Raw genomic sequence first — 16,814 nt, 5'->3', positions numbered from 1 at the left:
GAGTACCAAGTTTTTGAAGACCATGCATCTTATCATTATGCATTCAAGAGTTGAGTTTGAATAATCTCATCAAGATATAGATCCTCCATTGGACTTCTACTCAAGTACTCCCTCAACGCAAAACACTTTGTTTTAATAACCTGCCATTTTGTGATGCTCACCTTCCCAACACAATCACTGAAGACAAAGCAGTTGTGTAAGCAAATGTGGCGAAGAAAGCTGATGGTGCCCAGCTATCAAAAGAGATAGTGTCTGGGGTCTTAAAGGTCTGAAGATAAACAAGCAGCCATCTAGCTGAGAAGCAACCAAGCCCACATGGAAGAAGCACACCAGCCTGTGTGATCATGAGGTGTGGATGGAATCAGGTATCAAAGACCCAGAACAAAAAATCATATCAATCTGAATGAGGGGGAGGCTGGAGTGGAGACCCAAAGCCCATCTGTAGACAATTGGATATCTCCTCACAGAATGGTCACAAGGAAGAGACGAGCCAGTCGGTGCAGTATAGTTACCGATGAAACATGTAACTTTCCTCTAGTTCTTTAATGTCCCCCCCCCCCACCACCACTATCATGACCCCAATTCTACCTTAGAAATTTGGCTAGACCAGAGAATGTACACTGGTACAGAAAAGAACTCACAATACTGGGAATCCAGGACAGATAAACCCCTCAGGCCCAATAATGAGAGTAGCAATATCAGGAATGTTATGATATCCCTAAAAAGAAAAATATCCTATTTACTACTTGGAAACCCAGTGATTCAGTTCATATAGCAAAGTCTACATAAAGCTTTTTTTCCTTTAATGTGCTCACAGTGTAGCATCCTCCCACAGTGAATACTAACGATGTTTAAAAGATATGACACGCTCGTGGATTTACACATTTTATATCATTTTTCCTTCTTCCCGCTGTCATTCCTTCTTTCTTTTTTCTATTCCGAATTGGGTAAAGGTTTACAGAGAAGATATATTTTCCATTCAACAATTCATACAAATGTTGTCTCATCTCATTGATCACAATTGCCATAACTTTTACAGGAGTATATATCTTTTTAATCATTTTATTGGGAGCTCTTACAGATATCATAACATTTCATAGTTCAATCACCAGGAGTATTAATTAAATTATTTTCTCAGAATATAGAAGTAATTAAAGGACAAAGATAGAGAGTTCAAATACAAATCAGTTTAAAAATAATCATCTGATTCATTTATTGAAATAAATTATTTATTAAAAGAGGAGTGTTAAGATATTTTATAAGATATGCTTGGTTGGGAATTCCATTTTGTCTACACTTGCTTCCACTCATATGTACTCCTCTTGAATGCCACTTCTTTTCCCTTTAAAATTATTATCTGCCTGGACTTTATTCATAACACTAAAACATGAATCTGATACTATTATTTCCTTTTCAAAAACCGTTCTACAGCGGTTTACTGCTTAGGTTTTCCTATTTGTTTTTAATTTTGCATGCTAATGGAGAAACATTTTATACACAAGTACCCGCCATGTGTTTGAAAATAAACGATATGTGGTCCTTTTGTTGGTGTTTTGGTGGATTCTGGTTCAGAATAGAATTGCCTCCTAGGATTTCTAAGGCAGCAATCTTGCCCTCACCATAAAGAAACCCAAATCCTCATAAATGGACTACGGAACCACCTTGTGCTCAATGGAGAATAGATTGAAGTGGTCAAGGATCTCATTTTACTTAGGACGACCATCACTGCCCATGGAAGCTGCAGTCTGAAAAGCAAATGCTCTATTCATTAGGCAAATCTGCTTCAAAAGACCACTCAAGAGTTTAAAAAAAATTAGAACAAAATTCAAAATCATAAAAAAGACTAGTATTTACTGTTTAGATAGAGACTGGTAGAACCCCTGGAACAGTGGCCCTTAGAGGCTCTTCGAAATGGAAACAGAACCCACCCCTAGGGGGAACCTAGCCATTGAACAGGAGGCCTATAAAGGGAACAGTAACACTCGTGTAGAACGTACTTCTCAGAGTCACCAGTCACAGCAGACCCCAAGGGCAGCATCCCCCCCTTCCAAGGTTAGACGGTGGGAATGCACTGGAAGAAGGAGAACCCTGGGAGGAAGCAGCAAGCGTGTTGCATTGATGGAGCGCATAGGACTCAAAGGCACCTAACATAAGCGCAATGTTTGTGGAAGCAGACGGCCATGCCCGTTGAGGCAGCTACTGTGTCGGTCCATTTCAGTGAGGGCCTTTCTCCAGTTTACCAGGCATGATACTCATAGTCTTTCACAACCAAGCTGAGAGTTGCTGTCCTTGAGTTGATTTTTGACCTTCAATCACATTGAACAGAGTTGTACTATCACCACGACATCTATTTTAGAGCCTCCAACCCCACCCCCCTACATTGCCTTTAAACTGAGTTGTATAATCAAGATCAGCTCTAATGCTCCCTGCCCCTCGAAAGCCTCATCTTGCTCCCAAGGAGAAAGCTGATGAGTTCAAACTGCTGACCTTTCACGTAGCAACTCAACGCATAATCCGCTAGACTGTGATCAGTGGTGGGATTCAGCCAGATTGCACAGGTTTGGTAGAACAGATACCTATTTTGTTAGTGAGTTCAGCAAACCGGCTGTTAAAATGGCACTTGTAATCAGGGTTCTCTCCAAGATGGACTGCTGGGCAGTCGCCAATGTGGAAATCACAAATTGACATTCCTGACTCTTCTTTACCCTTCATTTGTGCACCAGCATATTCTGAGTGCCTTTGGTAATACGCATTCCATCCATAGGTATAAAAAACTAGATGAAACTATGCTTGTAATACTTATTTACTCATTTTATAAGATTCGTTATGCCTTTGATGAAATACTACATTTTTATTTCCTTGTGTTTGCTACTTCAGGAGACAAACATATTATAGAAAGAGAAAAAGTGCCAAGTAACCAGAGGGTGCCTGACATGCTGTCGTTTGTTTTAGCTTTGTGTCTCCCCAAATTTCCAAGAGATATTATGAGTGAATTATGCAATTCCTGAAAGCGTTTAAAGAGCTAAAAATGTTGTCCAAACAATTGTTGTAAGTTCAGCAGAAGCAGAGAGGACTTTTTTCAAGATGAACATAGTATGTTCAGAGAAGGGCACTTGCCTGGCGGTAATCTCTCGAGCACAATGAGCATAGTCTAACCGGCCTGCTTCTAAAGGCCCCTCCCACTCCCCCAGCGAAAAGATGATGAAGGCTAATCACGCAGCTGATGGTCCTTGGGTTAAAAGAGAAGAATTGCTAGGGAGACGCCGAGCAAGAAGCCATATGGACATATTTGAACACCTTTACTGTTTTTGTCAGGAATTCTTTGATATTTTTCATTAACATTTCAAAATTCCTTCTTTTTTTTCTTATTTTTCTTCAAAATTATTTCTTATAACATAATCTGGTTTTATGTCCCCCTTTTATTGTTCCTATTTAAGTACTAACTGTTTGAGATAATAAACTACTTTTCAGTATATTGCTTTTTATACTTAAAATGGTCCTTCGGGCAGCGAACCAGTTGTTAAATTATTGGAATCCCACCACAGACTATACTCTCTGTAATAGTATATGTATTTCATAAGTGTCATTGTATGTATCTGTGTGGGTAGGGATGTGTACATATACTCATTAAAAGTATGAGGAAAGGTAAACACTAGTAGATGTCCTGATTTCTCCCCTCCTGGATCCTTTGCCATATACCCTTGAGTGAGTGTGTCCCATTTTGGAGACCCCGCATCTAGTGGATCACACCTAAGTTGTCTGGGACAGTGCAGAGTTCCTTATGAACTGGCCCCAGGTTACATCTGCAGGCTTGTCTTCCACCGCTCTCTGCCATCTGCTTTGCACATTGGGCTAGTTTTCAATTTTATACACATCATGTTCATTATGCATTCTTTACGGTGTTCTCTTCACTCCACCCACCACTTTTTTTTTTTTGGTGGGTGTATATGGAAAATTTTTTTTCTCTGAGGTGAAAAATGTCATATAAAAAAAGTTTCCTGGAAAATCTCTTCTTTACTGTGGGCTCTCGAGTACACTGCACCTCTTTATAATCGCAAAATCAAGACCACCGATCTGCTGCCAAAGAGTTCAGACTCACAGCAGTCTCTGTCGGGTTTCCAAGACTATCTCAGGTCATGGGAGCTGATAGCCCTTGTGGTTAGTAGTTCCACACCGACCCACCGGGGCCACCAGAACTTTTTCATAATAGCATGCTGTGTTAAAGTTACATAAGATCCTTTCACAGCGTGTCAATCATCCCGACAGCAGGAAGCTTGACGGATCTAAACAGAGAGAGAGTTTCGGGCATAGTTATGGAGGCCCAGGTGATGTCTGAGGCACTGTTCTGCTTGCTGTAGGGGTACACAAGATGTAAAAACATTGTTTTTTCCTTCAACGAACCGACAAGTGATATGTATCTTGGGAGAAATGTTTTTAGATTAATGTTCAAAATAATTACTGCCCCAAACACTACCCCAATAATTACACAATATGTAAAAACATCGTTTTTGCCTTTAACGAAACGTCAAGTGATATGTATCTTGGGAGAAATGTTTTTAGATTAATGTCCAAAATAATTACTGCCTCAAACACTACCCCAATAATTATGGAAGTGAGAGGATATTTAAAAATAGATATTTTCTAAATAACAAATGGCATGTAATTAATGTATTTTATAAGAAGAGTGGCATTGGCAGTATTTTTAGGAATGAGTTTCATAAATAATTAGTTGGGATGGACTTTCCCATACACTATTTCTCTTAGGCATGTCATTCAGCAGTGATCAAAATAAATAAGGATACACATTTCTGTCCCCTTTATGGGATAGTATGTACTCAGTGTTTTGTATCAGACTTTGAATTTCTCTAGTATTTTACAAGTGAAGAAATGGGTTGTCTTTTCATCACCCCACAAAGGCATGGTGTTGTGGTCATTTTTAAAGCAGGGCACTCATAATTGGTCCCTGAGTGAAGTGGTTCCAGGAGACCCACTTATACAATTCAAATTCATTGCCCTCCTTCACATTCAAATCCTAGGATGATTCTTCCCCATAGTGCCCTTCATTTTCTACACATTTGCGTAGCATATCTTTGGGATTTTAAGACTTTGGAGGACAACTTCACTTAGTCTTGGACGTCATTTGAGTTACTAGTATATAACACACAGGTTATCAATTGCTAATTTATATGGCATTTCCCCCCATAGCATTTCTTTCATTTACTTGCTGTAAAAAATAACTGTCATTGACTCAATTCCAAATCATAGTTGAGGAACCAAAAACAGTAGTCACATTAAAAAATTATGAGGAGCGTTGCTTATGAAATACCTAAAGGAGAAGGAAATTTACATTTCTGATATACTGAAACATTTAGGAAGATATGCCATAGTTTTATCTCTTGAATGGAAGGAAATTTAAGATAAATCCAATTTTCTAAATGTCATGCAGTATTAGTGAAGCAGATAGTAAATCAGCTGGGAGAATCACAAGCAGAATGACCTTCAGAAGTGAGCTAAAAGTGCATACAAAGCATTTGAAAATGGAATGACTCAGGCAGATTGGAAGATTAAGGTTTAAATCTGTTTTATGTGAAGCCAAACTGCTGTTGAGTCAGCCCTTCCTGATAATCCTTTGTGGTCAGAATAGTTTCCATACATGGAACGTCATATTTTTTGACTAGTGAAATATATATTGGCTCAGATATGAATTGTTATTGTTTTATAACAGGAAAGAAAGCCTGAGATCATGATTATTAGAATATTAAGGCCTAATGGATAACTTGCCATCTAATGTTATACCTTTATTTTTTCCAACAGTTGTGCTTCTAACATGTTATAAAAATCCAACCTTATAAAAAATCATTTTATTGGGGGCTCATACAGTTCTTATCACAATCCATACATGCATACATTGTGTCAAGAACATTTGAACATTTGTTGCCATCATCATTTTCAAAACATTAAAAATCCAACCACTTTAAGATGAAACAAGACAATTTGCTCTTTATAGAGAAGCTATAAAGGAATTGTGTTAGTCTGGGTAGACTAGAGAAACAAATTTATAGCCCCGTATATGTGTATAAGAAAGAGCTGTATATAAAGAGTAATTGTACATTAAGAAAACATCCCAGCCCAGTCCAGCTCAAGTCCATAAGTCCAATGTCCGATACTAATCTATAAAGTCCTCTTCAGACTCACAAAACACATGCCATGATGCGGAATGCAGGAAGATCACAGGTCAGCAGGTGGGAAGTCTTGTGGATCCAGTGAGAGTATAAGCATCTCACCACTGGCAGGGTTCTCAACATGGCTTCTCCAGCTCTGAGGTTCTGACTGCCATCAGTCTGTCTCCATGTGGCATTTCAACAAGAATGTCTCTCAGGGACTAGGCATGTGTCCTGCCTCCATCAAGCTATTTATCTCCTTAGTGTCTCCAAATGAGGTCATCAAGCTACAACCTGATTGACAGACTAGACTCCACCCCTTCACTCTTTTTTTTAAAAAACATTTTATTAGGGGCTCATACAACTTTTATCACAATCCATTCATATACATACATCAATTGTATAAAGCACATCTGTACATTCTTTGCCCTAATTACCCCTTCACTCTTAATCCTCACAAATTAACAACAGATTGTGTAACCACCACAGGGATATATAAAGGAATATCTGCATCTTCGTTGTTTAGGATTTTTTTTTTACATTTTAATTGTCACCTAATGCACACATCAGACAATTCAATAGTTCAATCATATCTAGGAATTCTTTTAGAAGATTACATTTATGCTGCTTTTTTTTCTTCCCAGTAATTTAAGTAAAAAGAGAAGTGCAACATTGTTATTTTAGTGATTCAATTCTTCTGAAATTAAACCTCCAATATTAAAAGTAATAATAATGCTAACAAATCAGAAGATTAAAATTCAATCTTTGTTTAAGAGAATGAAACGCCAAACCAGACTGGGAGAAAATATTTGCAAAATACAAATCAGGTAATGAACTTCTACCAAAAACACAGAAACAACTCTTAAAACTCAAATGAGAAACAATCAAATTACAAAGTAGATTACAGACTTGAATAGACAGCTGATGAAAGAATATATATAGATAGCCAAAAACCATGTAAAAAAAGGTTGAAAAACATTTATCGTTGTTCTTCTTAGGTGAAGTTGAGTCAGTCCTGACTCAGAGCAGAATGAAAGACCATCTGGTCCTGCGCCATCTTCACCATCGTCATGTTACGCCCATCACGGCAGCCACTGTGTCAGTCCATCCTGTTGAATGTCTTTCTCTTTTCTCAACCCTGCTACAAGTATGATGTCTTTGTCTAGGGATTGGTCTCTGCTCAGAACACATACGAAGTGTGTGACATAAAGTCTCACCTTCCTTGCCTTTAAGGAGCAGCCTGGCTGTAATTATTCCAAGACATTTTTGTGTGTGGTTCTTTTGGCAGTCCATGGTACTTTCAGTATTCTTCACCAGTTCCACCATTCAAATCCATTGACCCTTCTTCAGTCTTCCTATTCATTGTCCAACTTTCACATGCATACGAGGCGATTGATAATATCCTGGCTTGAGTCAGGCACATCTCAGTCCTCAAAGTAGCATTCTTGCTTTCAACACTTTCAAGAATTCGTGTGCAGCAGATTTATCCAATGAATATGTTGTTAATGAATATGACTCTTAATCCATGTACAGGCTTCCCATGAGTACAACAAAGTGTTCTAGAATTCTCATTCTTCTCAAGGTGATCCATAGTTCGTTAGGGCCCACGCAGTCAAATGCTGTTGCACAGTCAATGAAACACAGGCAAACATCTTTCTGGTTTTCCATGCTTTCAGCCAAGAGCCATCTGACATCAGCAATGATATCCTTTGTTTCACATCCTCTGCTGAATCCAGCCTGAACCTCTGGTGGTTCCTCGTCAATGTTCTTCTGTAACCACTTTTCAATGAGCCTCAACAAAATTTTACTTGCATGTGACATCAATGATATTGTTCTATAATGTGAGCATTCTGGTGGGCCACCTGTCTTTGGAATGGATACAAATATGGATCTCTTTCTGTTGGTTGAACAAGTAGCTGTCTTCCCGATATCCTGGCATGTACTAGTGAGTGCTTCCTGAGCTTCATCAGCTTATTGAAACATTTCAATTGATATCAAGTCAATTCCTGCAGTTTTGCTTTGGTTAATGCCTTCACTGTAGCTTGGACTTTTTCCTTCAGTACCGTTGATTCTTGCTCAGATGCTGCTATCTCTCGACGTGGTTGAATGTCAACCAGTCCTTTGGGCGCAGTGACTGTGTGTTCTTGCCATCCTCTTTTGATGCTTCCTGCATCAGTCAATATTTTATGCGTGGAATCTTTCAATACTGTAACTCGAGGCTTGAAATTTTCCTTTTGTTTAAGATATGCTGAGCTTATGCCTCCCTTTTGGTTTTCTAACTCTGGATGTTTGCACAGTTTATTAGAGACTGTACTTTTCAAATGACTCTTTGAAGTTTTCTTTTCAGGTGTTTGGCTTAATCATTTCTCCCACTGGTTTAGCTACTCTGCGATCAAGAGCAAGCTTCAGAGTCTCTGTTGTCGTCCTCCCTGATATTTTCTTTCTCTCCTGTCTTTTGAGTGACCTTTTGCTTTCTTCACGGATTAAATTGTCACCATCATCCCGCAGTCCACCGGCCTTTCTAGTGCTACACAGCTCCCTCTTTGGCCTCCTTTTTGATCTTTTGGAAGGTCCAACATACATTAGTCTTTTGAGTTCCTTATCAGGAAGTTCCATTTCTATATGATCCTGGTAGGCTTTCTGGTTTTCACTTTGGTCACTTTCTGGGGCCAGTTTATCCTGTTTCTTTATGTGATTTGATATTGTCTATGGCCTCTGAGGCATTTCGGTATTATTATGCTAATTTCCCATTGTTTGCTTGTTAGCTCTGTCTTGATGTTTTATTCTGTTCTGTTGTAACCAAATGGGCAGGGCATTTGCATACTACTCTCATCACCTCTCTGGAGCTCTTACCACCTGTCTCCTTGCAGAGAGTGTGGTTCACTGGTTTGGCAGGCAGCTGAGGAGGTAGCTGGTGTAGCTGGTGAGGTGATGTGCCTGTCCTGCTGGTCATCTGGGGATGTGTGCAGGAAATGTTCTCATGGGTTGATGGGTTGGGTTTATGCACTGCCATGTTTGCTGGGCGGTCAAGGCAAGGTTGATTGATGATAATACAGGAACTCTCTCTGATGGTCCCAGTTAGGCAGGACGATCCAGAGGTGGTTCGAATTGGTTGCTAGGTCCATGTGGTGCAGAGGGGCAGGTGATATCCCCAGTTCACGAGGACGGTTTGTCCCTCTCTGTTAGAGCTTGGCATAGGAGTATGTGCTTCCTGTCCTTAGGTTCCTGGCACAGGCAGCTGGCAGGCGTAGTCTGCATAGCATACCCTTGGTGTGGATGGCTGGGCATAAGGGTGTGTGTCTCTGGCTCACATACTCCAAGTGCTAGTAAGTAGTTCGGTAGAGCAGTGGCTGCCGCTGGGTGCGTTCCTGGTGTGGGTGGTTGGGTTTTGGTGTAGGGACTGCGGTCCTTAGGCCTCTGGTCTAGTTAGCTGGACAGAAGAAGGATTGTCACTGGTCCCTAGACCCCTAGCACCACAGTCAGGAAGAGAAGTTAATGCCTCCAGTATGCAAGGCCCTGCTCCGGTGACTGGGCTTATGAACTGGTGCTGGTGGTCTGGGGTTTCAGGCATGGACCAGTGGGCACAAGAGGCAGGCTACCTTTCCACAGGCTTCTAGTGTGTGTGTGGCTGGGGGAGAAATAGGCTCCCCTGAATTACAGGCCCCCATGTGGTGGATTGGGCAGAAGAGGGGATGCTGCCATGGCACCAAGCCCTGGCACAGATGGTTAGGCAGAGAAGTGTGTGTACCACTCTTTTGTGGAATACGAGTGTGAATGGCTGAGCTAAGGGGTGGATTCATCGATGAAATCCCACCAGGCTCTTATAGAAAAACTTTATGAGGCCCACTGCTGCTGCCCCGCGCTCCAAGCCTCGTTTCCCCGCTATTGCCATGCTGTCCACCGCGCTGCTCCGCCAACCGGGCCTGGGTTGCCTCATGTGCCTGGCCTGCACCTACGCAGAGGGTGCCGCCGCCGCTCTGGCCCTTGCCCAGGTCCCGGGATGATGTCTTTCACCTTTTCGTAGCCCACCCAGGTGTTCTTCAACGGCACCAATGCCTGCCAGGTGGACGTGCCCACACTGACGGGATCCTTTGGCATCCTGGCATCCCACGTGCCCACGCTGCAGGTCCTGTGGCCGGGCCTGGTGGTCGTCCATGCGTAGGATGGCACCTCCACCAAGTGCTTTGTGAGCAGCGGCTCCATCACAGGGATGCAGGCTCCTCTGTGCAGCTGTTGGCTGAGGAGGCTGTGACTCTGGGCATGCTGGACCTGGGGACAGCCAAGGCCAACCTGGAGAAGGCGCAGTCGGAGCTATCAGGATCGGGGCACGAGGCCCAGCAGGCTGAGATCCAGATCAGGATCGAGGCTAGTGAGGCCCTGGTGAAGGCCCTCGAGTAGTCTTGTGTGCCTACAGTGCAGGTGGGCAGAGAGCCGAGGCTGGGGCAGCAACACTCAGGAGCCAGTGCAGTACCCAGGGAGCCGCTCCTGCCTGCAGCTGGACAGCCGCCCTCCACTTGCTGCCCATCACAGGCAGCCTGGAGACAGTACCCATGGACAAGCACTGATCCCTCTGAACCCTGACTAAAAACCAGGAATTATTTTAAAAAAGGAAAAACTTTATGAAACAAAAAAATATGAAGATATAAAGCTATTATTTCTTGACCCAACATTGATCTAAGTTTATATATTTCTGAGGGAGTTTTTACAACTCCTTAACCTTCCTCTGAAGGATTCCACCCTCTTCCGTTTATACCGTGTCTAAACTGCAGGGACCAGGCTGTGGTCCTTTGAAGTGCTCTTTGAGTTTGGGGAGTGTAAAGAGGTCAGAGGTAAGACGGGTGTGGCTAGGTGGATGGAATAAGGTTTCCCAACAAAAAATTCCCTTGATGCCCTGAAAGAATGAACATGCACATTGTTGCAATCGAGCAAATTTCCTTGGCACAAATTGCTTGACCTTTTCTTCATCAACACAGTTTTCAATAAAATGCCCAGATAATCCCCAGGACCATCCTGTGTCCCTCAAGAAACTCTTATCGAGATTTGGAGTCCCCCAAGACAGGGTGCAACATAGCAACGATCAAAAATACAACTTTCCTCTAGTTCCTAAATGTTTCCTTCCCACCCACCCCCCTCCCACTGTCATGATCCGAATCCTACCTTGCAAGCCTGACTAGACCAGAGGAGGTACACTGGTACAGATGAGAACTGGAAACACAGTGAAGCCAGGGCGGATGATTCCCTTAGGACCAGTGGAGTGAGTGGCGATACTGGGAGGGTATAGGGAGGGTGGGTTGGAAAGGGGGAACCTACTTCAAGGACCTGCATTTGACCTCCTCCCTGGGGGACAGGCAACAGAAAAGTGGGGGAAGGGAGACGTGGGACAGAGCCAGATATGACCAAATAAAAATTTGTAAATTATCAGGGGTTCATGAGGGAGGTGGGAGTGGGGAGGGAGGGTGAAAATGAGGACCTGATTCCAGGGGCTTGGGTGGAGAGCAAAAGTTTTGAGAATGATCAGGGCAACGAATGTACAAATGTGCTTTACACAATTGATGTATGTATGGATCGAGATGGGTGGTGTATGAGCCCCTAATTAAAAAAAAAAGAAGTGGGGAAAGTGGGAAGATGTCATTATATTTTAATTCATTTTTTCTACACTTAAAAAATCCCCTCATGTTATACTTAACCTTAAATAATACATTGTTTAATGGTATTTTTAAATATTATATGCCATCTATGTTAAAAAAAGAAAGAAAATGTTTTGAAACCGACTGTGGTAGCAATTGTACAATGTTGTTTTATGTGATTGATAGAATGTTATGATATATGTAAGCGCTCCCAATAAAATATTAAAAAAAAAGATTTGGAGTCCCCCTGAACAGTTACCATAACCTTTTGAGCTGACTTCTCAGCCTTCACCATAACGGGACAAGTAGATCCCGGCAGAAGCCACTGCTTTGATTGGGCTTTTATTCAAAGGCATGTTAACAGAGTGAAGACAATTATTCCCAAGAGAAGTGGTCTGCGGTCACCCGCTGATCACAGAGATGTGTTTAAAAGCATTTTGCTTGGAATAAACCAAGCACAGATGTACTGGAAACCTAGCAGCAATGTTTTCTGACTTGGTATCTTTCTCTTTCTCTCTCTCTTTTTAAGTCATTTTATTGGGGGCTCTTACAGTTCTTATCACAATCCATCCATCCATCCATTTTGTCAAGCACATTTACACATATGGTGTCATCATCATTTTCAAAACATTTTCTTTCTACTTAAGCCTTTGGTATTAGCTCCTCTTTTTCTCTCCCCCTTTCTCCTTCATGAACTCTTGATAATTTATAAATTATTATTATTTTGTCATGTCTTACACTGACTGATGTCTCCCTTCACCCACTTTTCTGTTGTTCATCCTCCTGGGTGAGGGGTGGGAGGTGGTTATATGTCAATCATTGTGATTGGTTCCCCTTTTCTGCTCTCCCCTTACCCCTACCCTCCTGGTATTGCTACTCTCATACTTGGCCCTGAGGGGTTCATCTCTCCTGAATTCCCTGTGTTTCCAGCTCTTATATGTACCAGTGTACGTCCTCTGGTTCAGCTGGATTTATAAGGTAGAATTGGGATCATGATAGTGGGGAGGAGGAAGCATCAAAGAACTAGAGGAAAGTTGTAAGTTTCATCGGTGGTATAATGCACCCTGACTGGCTGGTCTCTTCCTTGTGACCCTTCTGTAAGGGGATGTCCTATTGTATATAGATGGGCTTTGGGTTTCCACTCTGCAATCCCCTTATTCACATTGATATGATTTTTTCCCTGGGTTTTTGATGCCTGATACCTGATCCCATCGACACCTCATGATCACACAGGATGGTGTGCTACTGCCATGTGGACTTGATTGCTTCTCAGCTAGATGGCCGCTTGTTTATCTTTAATACCCTAGATGGTATATCTTTTGATAGCTGGGGACCATCAGCTTTCTTCACCACATTTGCTGATGCATCCATTTTGTCTTCAGTGATCTTGTTGGGAAGGTAAGCATCGTAGAATGCCAGGTTATTAGAACAAAGTGTTCTTGCATTGAGAGAGGACTTGAGTAGAGGCCCAATGTTGGACTTACTCTTAAATACAATGGGATTCACACGTGGCTTCTGTTTAATAGCCACTACAGTTTGTTGCGATTGCTGTGTGGAATGTTTCTTATCATTGAATCCTTCTGCTTTCCTCTGTTGTCTTGGCAGTCATGGACGTTTAGACTTGGAGACGGTCAGCAATATGCACCTGGGCACAGATACTAAGTGGTTAAAGAGAGGGGTATGGATCCAAATATTATCTTTTTTTTTTTCCTTGGTATTATTTTTCTTTTATTTATTTATTTTTTTAAATTAATTTTAACAATTTATTGGGGCTCATACAATTCTTTTCACAGTTCATATATATACATACATCAATTGTATAAAGCACATCTGTACAGTCTTTGCCCTAATCATTTTTTCTCTTTTCTTCTTTTACATTTTATTAGGGACTTATACAACTCTTACCACAATCCATACATATACATACATCAATTGTATAAAGCACATCCATACATTCCCTGCCCCAATCATTCTCAAGGCATTTGCTCTCCACTTAAGCCCCTTGCATCAGGTCCTCTTTTTTTTCCCCTCCTCCCTCCCCATTCCCCCCTCCCTCATATGCCCTTGGTAATTTATGCATCGTTGTTTTGTCTCCAAATATTATCTTATCAAGTTCAAAAGTTTGTCCGAAGGTTTCAGGAAAACACAAGTTGGTACACTGCCCAGAACACTGTCTCACACACCAAACAATAAAACCCCAACCCCCCACCCCCTCACGCCCACCCCTACCCATCCCCCCACCCCACAACACCAATTCACTATCATCAATTCACTATCATGAGTTGTAACAACCTATAGGTCAGGGTAGAATCCATAGGCTCTGTGGGTTTGCAAGACTAGCTCTTTTTGGGAATAAAAACTTCATCTTTTTCCTGTAGCAGCTGGTGGTTTCCAACCACCTGCCGTGAAGTTAGCAGCCCAATACAGAACCAACTAGCCGCCAAGGATCCTATATTAGAGGACAGTCAAAAACCAAACTACCAAACTCAATGCTGACTCTTGGTAAAGCTGTAGGACTGGAGAGACTGCCACTGTGGGTTTCTGAGACTGTAATTCTTTCTCATTGTCATCAAGTAGCAAGTCCAGTCTTTGTTAGTAGAGGTGCTGGTGGACCATGAGGATCGCAGTCCAACGGATAACCATGACATCACCAAGGCTCTTTATGGGAGTAGAAAGCCCTTCTTTCTCCCTCAGAGTGGCTGGTGGTTTAGAACTGCTGACCTTTCAGTTTGCAACCCAACGTATAACCACTACAGGGCCAGGGCTCCTATGTTTGAAGACTGCTGGTTATTTCCAAATCAGAGATAGGATGGTCCTGGAGCTTTGGACTGATAGCTTAAAAAATTATTTTTGTGAATGAAGGGGGAAGTGCAGAGTGGAGACCCAAATCCCATTTATTGGCCTCTGGAGATCCCCTTTCAGAGGGGTCTAAGGGAGGAGATGAGTCAGTCAGGATGCGATGTAGCACCGATGAAGAATACAGCTTTCCCCCAGATCCTAAATGCTTCCTCCCCCCCAACTACCATGATCCGAATTCTATCGTGCAAGTCTGGATAGAGCAGAGGTTGTACACTGGTGCATATAGGAGCTGGAGGCACAGGGAATCCAGGGTGGATGGTACCTTCAGGACCAGGGGTGTGCGAGACGATATTGGGAGAGTAGAGGGTGAGTGGGTTGGAGGGGGGGAACCGATTACAAGGATCTACATGTGACCTTCTCCCTGGGGGACGGACAACAGAAAGGGGGTGAAGGGAGACGCCAGATAGGGTAAGATATGACAAAATACTAATCTATAAGTTATCAAGGGCTCATAAGGGAGGGGGGAGCGGGGAGGGAGGGGAAAAAAAGAGGACCTGATGCAAAGGGCTTAAGTGGAGAGCAAATGCTTTGAGAATGATTAGGGCAAAGAATGTACAGATGTGCTTTGTACAATTGATATATGTATATGTATGGATTGTGATGAGAGTTGTATGAACCCCTAATAAAATGTTAAAAAATTATTTTATTTTGTTGTTGAGAATATGCATAGCAAAAAACACACCACATACAGTTCTGTATGCACAAGGTATTGGTTAAATGTGCTGCAAAAGATCTCCTTAAAATATTAAAAAGCATTGTCGTCACCTTGGTGACTATGAGTTGGAATGGACAGGCTGGCAACTAACAGCAACCAGGTTGTGGTAACTGCAGTAAAATGTTGCACCAACCTTTGTGACCACGAGGTGGCAGGCTGATGCAGAATGTCAGCTGCCTAAATATTCCATATGCGTGATATTTACATGTTGACGACTATGTGCAGTGAGCTTTTCCTGAAATCAGAATATGAGGTCTGGATGAACTCAAGCATTCATCATATTAAGAACTGACAGTCCCAAATATTATTCCTCTCACTGCTGCTTTAAACTGTTAAACTCAAAGACGAATCGTCCTTTTTCCAGATAGGGGAGTTATTGCAGAAGCCCAGAGATTAACATCTAGAATTTAGACGGGTCCCAGTGTAAACTTTTGAGTCTTTTATTATATAAAACGTATATAACCCTGTAACAAAAGTTAAAAGCACACAGAGAAGAACCCAGAAGTGTTGAAGAAATGGTAAAGAAGATTTTATTAGTATTATTATTTTAAACCATGAAGAGACACTGCAAGCAGCACACTTTTCTCCCTTTCAGAGTTTATACGATGTCTAAAGGGTTAGCCCACACTGTGTCTCTGCTCCCTTTCTAGCTGAGCTGCAGTCCCTTTCTCTTCCTCGGCCTTGATTTGCAGTGGTGTGGCCTTCGGCAATAGGGTTCATTGTCTCAAGTGAAATAAAGCAATGCTTTCTTCCATGTTTCTTCAGATTAAATAAGGAATCTGCCTGAATGACCTCAATGGAAGTGATTTTCTCATATGGTTCAGTTACTTCCTTGAGCCTCCTCCACCTCAGCTCTCTTCTCTTCCTCAGGCTGCTTCTGGTTCCAGTGATAGCGTATCCGGCTGAGACATGCTAGCTTGTAGGCAGGTGATTATTCTGACCTCACTTTGATAGTCCTACTGCCATGCCACTGAGCAGGTCCTACCAGCCCTTGACCTTTTTTTCCCTATGAATCTCTTCTCTTCGATTTTGGGAGTGTCTCTGAGGTTACCATCAAGGTTAATCAGCTCTGCTTTTTCAGTCATGCGAATGCTTTGTAGGAATTCATTAATCAAAATTCAAGAGATGCTATAGACAACTCATAGGACTAACTGGAGTTTAAGAGAGTTGCTGAATACAGGATTAACATATGAAAATTAATGGGATGCTGTATGCCTTCAATAATTCATTACCTGATAGGATAGACGAAGTATAGTGTTTACAACAACATCAAGAGTTTATTATATACATCAGGACAAGTCTTAAAATATGTCTGTAGATCTTCATGGAACAAAAATACAAAATACGATTGTAGAGCATAAGCAGCATAATTATAGAATGGGGAAAGACCTGGCCACTGCTTCCATCAGATTAGAGCCTAGGAAACCCGATTGCAGTGGCAGTAGCGCTGCC

The 16,814-nt window shown here is 42.0% G+C and overlaps 1 protein-coding gene and 1 pseudogene across 1 annotated transcript in view; both read left to right on the top strand.

Annotated features, from left to right (window-relative positions):
* CD109 (CD109 molecule) overlaps positions 1 to 16,814 on the top strand; it is a 186,327-nt gene that overhangs the window by 14,480 nt on the left and 155,033 nt on the right. The window lies entirely within an intron of this gene.
* Positions 10,052 to 10,559, top strand: LOC142452870 (ATP synthase F(1) complex subunit delta, mitochondrial pseudogene; annotated as a pseudogene).

The sequence above is a fragment of the Tenrec ecaudatus genome, chromosome 7 (genome assembly GCF_050624435.1).
Source record: "Tenrec ecaudatus isolate mTenEca1 chromosome 7, mTenEca1.hap1, whole genome shotgun sequence".
In the NCBI taxonomy this organism is placed as follows: domain Eukaryota; kingdom Metazoa; phylum Chordata; class Mammalia; order Afrosoricida; family Tenrecidae; genus Tenrec; species Tenrec ecaudatus.
This window is presented reverse-complemented; position numbering and strand designations above follow the sequence as displayed.